The following is a 6,846-nucleotide window of genomic DNA, read 5'->3' as shown; positions in this document are numbered from 1 at the left end:
AAGCAGTCAGGGTTTTTTCCCCAATAGTTCCCTGGTTGGTTTGAAGCAGTCTTGTAAAAAGGAAAATCAAATCTGAATCTGAGCAGATTATATTCTTGGGCTGCAATAAGACTATAGGAAACTCTGCTATGGGGAACCTGGGTTCTTCAATAAATAATTTCAAGAAAGCAAAAGAGATAGAAGGAGAATCTATAGATTAAAAGAGACATAAGCATTTCATCAGAGGCAATGTAAGAATGTTTCTATTATATATTACATATTATATATTCATTCATTTATCCAATACACATATATACATACTGCTTCCCTACACCATGCCAGGTACTGTTCCATACACAAAGGATCCAGCAAAATGTACAAAAACTCTAGCCCCTGGCTGGGCGTGGTGGCTCATACCTGTAATCATAACATTCTGGGAGGCCGAGGCTGGCAGGTCACTTGAAGCCGGGAGTTTGAGACCAGCCTGGCCAACATGGTGAAACCCAGTCTCAACTAAAACTACAAAAAAAAATTAGCTGAGTGTGGTGGCGCAAGCCTGTAGTCCCAGCTACTCAGGAGGCTGAGGCATAAGAATTTCTTGAACCCGGGAGGTGGAGGTTGCAATGAGCTGAGATTTCACCACTGCAACTCCAGCCTGGGTGACAGAGTGAGACGCTGTCTTCAAAACAAAATAAACAAGCAAAAAACCTCTAGACTTTGTTTTGCTTACATTCTCATGGAGAGAAGAAGGCAATAAACAAAATATATGTGAAGATTTTATACAGTATAATACATTGAAGATAGTCAATGCTATGGAGCAAAATAAAGCAGGGAGAAGGGGTGATCAGTAGGGGAATAGGAGAGAGGCGGGATCGCAGTTATAAACAGAGTGATATTTGAGCAAATGCTTGACGGAGGTGAGGGAATGAAACATGCAGCTAACTGGAGGAAAAACATTCTAGGCAGGGGAAATAACAAGTGCAAAGGCCCTGAGGTGTGCATGTCTCGTGTGTTCAAGGAATATCCAGGGAACGGAGTCCGGGGAAGGAAAGTAGGAGCTGAGGTGAGAAAGTGCGAGGAGAGAAAAACTTTGCTATTTTATTGGAGCAGAGCACAGAGGCATGTTTACATCTGAAAAGAGCAGAAATTATTCTGGATGGTGACTCCACAAGGGGAACATATGCAGCTTGCCTGGTTTCAAGATAAGGGCCATAATCAGTGGCACACAGGAGCTGGCACGTATCAACTCGCAGCAGTCAAATGTTTAGGAATCTCGAGAGCCAGTTGACAAACACCGCTATTATTAAAAATTAAATTCTAGATTTATAATTAAATAAGTTATATTTAACAGTATTATATTTAACAGTATATATTTAATAGTAGCAGTATTTAGTACTTAGAAAGTGGCAAAAGCAACAAATTGGGGCTTGATTTATTAGTTGTTGTCTAGACTTAAGAAAATGATGAAGAAAATGTTAATAATGGAGCTTTAACTTACAATTATGTCATACCTGGAACCATTACATTGCAAATAGAAAAAAAAGTTAAAGAAATATTTTTCTAGCAGTCAAAAACTATTGCCCAAATCAACAAAGAAGTCACTCACATCATTGATGACACCGATGAACTAGTGAAATTTTGACAAACATCTGAAAGTTAAGGTTTCTTCATTTTAATCTTACTGGTATCAATCAGCATTTATGTCATAACTACTTGTTTGTCAATATCAACCACAGGTTGGCATACAATATATGCCAAGGGTTCAGCAAAATACAAGGTTCAGATACAAGGGTTCAGCAAAAAGCAATGAAAACATTCTGAGGGAATCAATAAGCTATATGGAATTTACAGTTTAGAATACTGTATAATTTCTTATTATTTGTACATTGGGTGCTATAATTCCTTTGTATCAGTAAGATTTATCTGACACTTGCATGTGTCAAAAAAAAAACAACATTTAATTTCTGGAGCACCAGTTGTTAAACATTTACCAGCACACCTCTGGCTACAATCTTATCAAATCCAATTTTACATATCTTAGAACCCAGACAGATAGAGGAGAGAGAGGCCTCTCAAGGTAACGAAGTAGTTAAAAGGAATGGAGTTACTTCAAAATCATTCTGCTCTAGAATTCAGAGTCGGCCATGCTGGAGACCAAGAATTCCTTTGTGTTTATATTTATGATACCTTCTATTTACAGTAGGTGATTCTAGCTCTCCATTTATGGTAGTGATACAGTTTCCTTTTCAAGTAAACTTGTTTAAAGTACCAAAAAAGACAATTTCGAGAAAAATGTTAAGTAAATGATAAACAGGAAATACACAGAATTGACAAAAATTCAAATGATGACCTGCAATATCTACACTGGGAAACACTAGCTCAGTGTTAAGAACTCAGGCTGGCTGGGCACGGTGGTTCATGCCTATAATCCCAACACTTTGGGAGGCAGAGGTGGGCGGATCACGTGAGGTCAGGAGTTTGAGACTAGCCTGGCCAACATGGCGAAACCCCGTCTCTACTAAAAATACAAAAATTAGCTGGGCGTGGTAGCAGGCACCTGTAATCCCAGCTACCCAGGACACTGAGGCAGGAGAATTGCTTGAACCCAGGAGGTGGAGGTTGCAGTGAGCCGAGAACATGCCACTGTACTCCAGCCTGGGAGACAGAGCAAGACTTCCCCTCAAAAAATAAAAGAACTCAGGCTTTCAAGCCATATCTAGGCTCAAATTCAGACACTGCTAATTACCGCTACCTTTGTGAATTCACTGGCCTCAGCGTCCTTGTCCATAAAACAGGCACGCTGCCAACTCCACAGGGTTGCAATGAGTTGTGAGATCCAGGGAAGCCCAGGGCCTGGCACAAATGGGAGCTGACAAAAGAAGGGCTCCAGGGAGGAGCCTCATCTGGGGCCTGGCCTCCTCAGCCCAAAACAGGCAACGCCTTCAACATCCTCTCTGACGTGTATAAAATGTAAATGTTCACAAGCACACACACGCAACAGCAGCACACACCGTTCCCCGACTCAGCGTTCTCCCCTAAGGCCCTAAGTGCCTCTGTCTCCTATCTGCTGGAGTAGCAGGTTCTTAGGGGTTCCTTAAACCTCAACAGAGCCCTCAGTGACAAGTCCCTGGTTCTGCTGGGCACTCTGGTTATAAAGAGGAAAAGGCTTCTGCCCTGCCCCAGAGAGCTTTTCCCAGCTAGTGTGGGAGACTGGTAAACAGAGTAGAGCTGGTAAACAGAGTACCTGATGATGACCACGGGAATGGCGTGGTCCGCTAGGTCTCCCTGCAGAGCTCCCGTTGCTCTTCTCTGTTAGTCTTTTTTTTTTTTTTTTTGGGTAGGGGGATGAAGCCTTGCTCTTGTCGCCCATGCTGGAGTGCAGTGGTGTTATCTCAGCTCACTGCACCTCCGCCTCCTGGGTTCAAGTGATTCTCCTGCCTCAGCTTCCCTAGTAGCTGGTATTTACAGGTGCCTGCGACGACGCCTGGCTAATTTTTGTATTTTTAGTACAGACGGGGTCTCACCATGTTGGCCAGGCTAGTCTTGAACTCTGGACCTCATGTGATCCACCCACCTCTGCCTCCAAAAGAGCTGGGATTTCAGGTGTCAGCCACCGTGCCCGGCCTCTGTAAGGCTCTTTTGTTTGCAAGGAATGGCGACTCGGTCAAGGCCTCAAGTGACAGGCCTCTATCGTAATAACAGTACTGCAGCCAACATTGGCGACATTTGTGCTGGAGAGGCTGCACTGGCTCCTGGATCCCCGCTCCATGCCTCTCCAACCGCTCTGGGCCTGGCAGGCTGACCTCTGTGTTTTGTAACCACCTAACAGCCTCGTCCTTTGGCCTCCAATCGGATTGGCCTTTGGGTATCATAGGCAGGAGATCAGAGTGAGGGAGAAGACTTAAGAGTATATATCCTTTCCACCCCTGCCCTGTAGGGCCAGGTTGGCCCAGCTGCAGTCTTGTCCAGACCCCCACAGTTCCTGCCCTGTCACCCTGTCTTGAGGCTGCTGGGTGTCTGATAACTACTTCCTCCCTTCGCCTCATCAGGCCCAGGAGTACTAAAGACTTCTCAGCCAGTTATAGCCCAGGGTGTTCCACCATCCTTTGTCCCTTCATCCGACCTATACCTTTGTAAATAGTCTCTCACCCTCTCCTCAGTTACCCAATTTGGGTGTCCTGCCCAGACCCAGATCGCTACCTGCTTACAGAGTGCTTCATATGCACCAGCAGGCCCTTCTCCACATCTTATGTCCATTAACTCATTCAAGCATCAAAACAACCCTATGAAGCAGACACCAGTAACAGCCCAGTTTACAAGTGAGGAAACTGAGACACAGAGTGCTCAGTTACTTGCTCAAGTTTACATGGTGGGAAGTAGCGTGGCCAGGTAGTGTCTCTGCTGACCCTACTCCGTGTTAGGATATGTACAGGAATAGGAAAGTGCGTGTCTATTTTCGCTTCCTGGAGCACAGGACCAGCCACCCCAGCAGGTTTCTGGCACTCTGGAGTGTAGTTCAGAAATGGAAAGCTCACCCAGGCCCCACTGGGGTCTGAAGCCTCACTATCTCCTAGCCGCTGGTGTTGGTACATCAGTGTTACTCAGCCACATTCAGTCTGCTACTCCTGCTGCCAGCACCCTGCTTCCCTCTGCTCTCCTCCCATCCTCGCTGCTTCTGCCTAGCATCTTCTCTGTGTATCCTTTAATTTCTACTCCTTACCAACTACTGCTGACTCAAACTCCCAAAGAGGGGACCACTTGATTCGGCCAGCCACTAGTCGACTTTAAAAGTCACTGGTCTCGGCAGGGTGAGGTGGCTCCCACCTGTCATCCCAACATTTTGGGAGGCTGAGGCAGGGATCACTTGAGACCAGGAGTTCAAGACCAGCCTGGGCAACATAGTGAGACCCTGTCTCTACAAAACAAAAGTAACTGGGCATAGTGGTGTGTGCCTATAGTCCCAGCTACTCAGGAAGTGGAAGGATCACTGTGTCCAGGAGTCCAAGGCTATAGTGAGCTATGATCATGCCACTGAACTTCCAGCCTGTGTGACAGAGCAAGAACCTGTCTCTAAAAAAAAAAAAAAAAAATTAATTAATAACTATTTAAAAAGTCACTGTCTTTTCCCTGAGTCAGGAGATGCATAGTTACCCGATGAAATATAGGGGTCAATGGAAGGGAAGACACCAGCAGACCCACACAGGATTGTTTCATGACAAAGTAAACAGAGACACACACAAGCAGGAGATTTCACAGCCTGCTCCCAGGCAAAGGTATACACATTCTTATAGTGGGTGGGGAAGTGAATATACCCTCCCAGCCCCACCCAACTGTTCTGGAAGCTCTGGCTGCATGCTGGCTCTCCCCAGTAGCAAGAAGCTGATGCAAAACAACCCTTGCACATTACCATGAGACTAGGTGAGGCAAGACTCAGTTTCCCAGGAGCACCCCAGCAGACTGGGGCCTCAGGCCTACCCCAAGTCTATTCCTGCAGGTGTCCACTGGCCACCAGTCATGGCGACAATGAGAGGACCCACCTAGTACAGAAATACAGACCAGGCCATCAACACAAAAGAAGCCACTGAGGGCCCCTTCGCTGACCTCTCGGAGTGTAGCAGGCACCCAGGTCTTAACAGACTCCTCTATAGCACATTCCTTAGGCACCTTCTGCTCCAGTCTCCCCGAACTTCCCACAGTTCACAAACATACCGAGTTCTTTCATGACTCTCTGCCTCTGCCCAGACCAGTCTCTCAACCCAGAAGGTCTTTTCCCACCTTGTTCCTGTAAACTACTTCCTATTCATCCTTTAAAAGACGCTCCTGAGAAAACCTCCTCAGATACCCCAAGCCAGATCAGCTGTCCTGTCTCCTGTGTTCTTCCTTCTTGGTTCTCTGGAACAGCATTCACCTTGTGATACACTGACTTTTTTTTTTTTTTTTTAAGCTGTCTGTTCTCTCTCTCTTAAACCAAGAACTCTTCAAGAGCAAGACCTGTGACTGATTCTGTTTTATATTTTAGGGCCCTTCCCCAGACCAGGAACACACTAGATGTTCCCCAGGCAAGTATTAAAGAACTGAATAGATGAACAGCAAGGAACATCATCAAAAAACAGCAAATAGGGTGGTGACTGTTGTTTCTCCAAAGCGAGCAGAGCCTGAGACAAAGCTTAGATGAAGTTTATTTAGGAAATGCTGGGCATGGTGGCTCACACCTGTAATCCCAGCACTTTCAGAGGCCGAGGTGGGCAGATCACCTGAGGTCAGGAGCTTGAGACCAGCCTGGCCAACATGGTGAAACCTCCATCTCTACTAAAAATACAAAAACTAGCCAGGCGAGGTGGCATGTGCCTGTAATCGCAGCTACTCAGGAGGCTGAGGCAGGAGAATCGCTTGAACCCAGGTGGCAGAGGTTGCAGTGAGCTGAGATCGCACCACTGCACTCCAGCCTGGGCGACAGAGCGAGGCTCCCTCTCAAATAAAAAAAAAAAAAAAAAAAAAAAAAGACATTTATTTAGGAAAGTGATTCCAGGCAACAGACTGAGGGACTGCGAAGAGGGGAGTAGGCGAGGAAAGAAAGCCAGCAAAGGTGCATTATCCACTGGTCACTGCCTTAGGTAACTGAGGCTCAATCCCACTGGGGGCTTCTGAGGCGCTGTGTAGGACCTCAGAATTGTCCACCGAGAGAGAGAAGAGGGAGGTCTTCACCCTCCAATTCCCATCCCCAGCTCATCAAAGGGTACCCCCTATCATGGTAAGTACCCTGCAAGTCCAGAAGGCAACCAGGAGGCAAATGCGTCCCATGCCATGCTGCAGGATCCGGGAGGCATCAGGCAGCCAAAGCCAGAGCCGTCGGCCACACCTGCACAA

Source organism: Symphalangus syndactylus, chromosome 17, assembly GCF_028878055.3.
Source record: "Symphalangus syndactylus isolate Jambi chromosome 17, NHGRI_mSymSyn1-v2.1_pri, whole genome shotgun sequence".
NCBI classification, from domain to species: domain Eukaryota; kingdom Metazoa; phylum Chordata; class Mammalia; order Primates; family Hylobatidae; genus Symphalangus; species Symphalangus syndactylus.
This window is presented reverse-complemented; position numbering follows the sequence as displayed.